The sequence below is a fragment of the Austrofundulus limnaeus genome, unplaced genomic scaffold, assembly GCF_001266775.1.
Source record: "Austrofundulus limnaeus strain Quisiro unplaced genomic scaffold, Austrofundulus_limnaeus-1.0 Scaffold847, whole genome shotgun sequence".
NCBI classification, from domain to species: domain Eukaryota; kingdom Metazoa; phylum Chordata; class Actinopteri; order Cyprinodontiformes; family Rivulidae; genus Austrofundulus; species Austrofundulus limnaeus.
Window position 1 is genome coordinate 57,045 of NW_013953249.1, and position 2,021 is coordinate 59,065.

Here is a 2,021-nt window from a genome sequence, read left to right on the forward strand (position 1 = left end):
AATCAAAGGAGCCCAAACAGATTTATCTGATGTGGCGGCAGAGGCTGTTTCAAGACTATAACGATCTAGCAGAAGATTTCTATACTGATTAATGCTCATTTTTATTTTTCCAATTTAAGAGTATGGTTTTCTTTGCGATGCATAAGGCAGTGGAAATCATATGAGAAGTGTTTTTCTCTATAGTGACATCACCTAAGAAGATAGCCAATAAGCAGACGTAGAGGGTGGAATATAACAATTCAAACACTTCGAGAAATCTTCACATACCCGGACCCAAAACCTCTGGACAGGCGGGCAGAGCCAGACTGCATGGATATAATTNGTTGTATTAATTGTATATTAGAATTTCTAGTTATTTTAAATGTTTCCAAGCATATTTTAGACCAGGTATTTTGGTCAAAGTTGGCTGATTAGTCCATTCCCATTTAGCAACAGGTATTGATATTGGGTAGACTATTCTAGATAGTTTATTGTATATTTTAGATAGCAATTTGGGTGATTGGTCTACTTTAAATGGACCAGAGTTTGTTCCCCCTGTTGGTCTGGAGCTTTTATGCAGGTGTGAATACACTCTTGCAAACCCTGGTGCAGATCAAACAACCAGACCAAGACCCTTTTTTTTGAGGTGGTCTCGGTCCGCTTCCCATCGAAATCTTGTGCGGTTCACTTCTAGAGTGAATACAGACTGGCTTGAACCGAACCAACTACAGGAAACATGCACCTTTTTGGACTTCATGAGCCAAAGTAGCTAAGCAACACGGTAACAATTAGCCCTTCAGTGTTGCTAACGCTAACACTGCGCTACAAACAACAAGCTGCTGTCGGTCAGAGAACGCGGAGCATCTTATCTCCTTGTGGCACACATCTGACAACACTGTCCCAAAATTACAGCGGGTAAAATAAGTATTGAACACGTCAMCATTTTTCTCAGTAAATATATTACTAGTGAGTCTCAAGATGGCGGCGTGAGGATCGGTCACGTTCGGGAGAGCAGACGCAGAAATTTGCTAATAATTGATTTTAACCTGTCGTATACAACAGCTCCAGGTCACACGAAGAGTACCACTTTAATATGAGTATTAACAGCTATTTTCTGAGACAGTCCGACGAAATGCCACGTAAAAAAAGCCAAGTTACTGACGCCCCTGCGGGCCGTGCTGGACAAGCTAAAGTAGCCGAAGCGGAAGCTAGTCATGCTAGTGTAACCCTCTTAATTTAATCCCCTTTATTGTTGTAATGTAATGTAGGATCGCAGTTTAAAAAAAAGTAGAGAAAGTGCAGTTCTTATTTCCGCCACTGGGTGGCAGTGTACTAAAACCGCCCGATAGAAGGCCCTTCTTTTTGGCAACTTCTTTGACGTTGTTCTTGTTCTGAGCCAGAGCAGAGAAACGAGCAGAAAAGCGGGAGGTAAAGTTGAACTAAGTTATATATGTGTTGATATAAGAACAAGAATGATCCAGAAAATAACTTATACAGTAACTGCTTCTAGATGAACCAGATGCATCTTGAGATCTTGTGAATGTTATTGAACTACGTTGGAACTCGAATCTGAATCAATTGAATGTGAAGTTGTCTCGGTGAGTTGTAGCAGCCATTTTKTGTAATTAGCACATGTGTAGTCACTGGAAAAAAACCATAGTGGAAAAAAAATAAATTGATAACTAAGTTTGTCGTTGCAAAAAACCAGTCGAGATAATTTGAAAGATGACTGTGATAGTTATTCACAGTGTGGAAGTGTAATTTTGCTGTTTATTGTATTTTAAATGTTTTAATAACTAATTGCACTGTACAAATATAAAAAAAGGTATTCAATTTTGAGTATAAGTAAAATGTGAATTTGTGTATTTTGTTGTTTTTTGTCACTCTTGCCACAAGTTCGGTTCTAAAAGTGGATTATAGAGCAATAGTATAAAAGAGACAATGACACTTAGTTGTGAACTACAGTTAATAAGTCTTTGTACATTTTGTGCAGACTGGTTTTTTTTGAGGCTTCCTTTTTTTTTGGATTCGGATCGTTGGAG

General features: G+C 38.6%; 1 long non-coding RNA gene across 1 annotated transcript; it reads left to right on the plus strand.

Moving 5' to 3' along the window:
- The first annotated feature begins 1,382 nt into the window (after nt 1-1,382).
- LOC106532897 (uncharacterized) lies at nt 1,383-1,985 on the plus strand. The gene is made up of 3 exons (XR_001312167.1): nt 1,383-1,407; nt 1,490-1,577; nt 1,973-1,985. It is a non-coding gene; the product is annotated as an uncharacterized LOC106532897 (long non-coding RNA).
- The last annotated feature ends 36 nt before the right edge of the window (nt 1,986-2,021 follow it).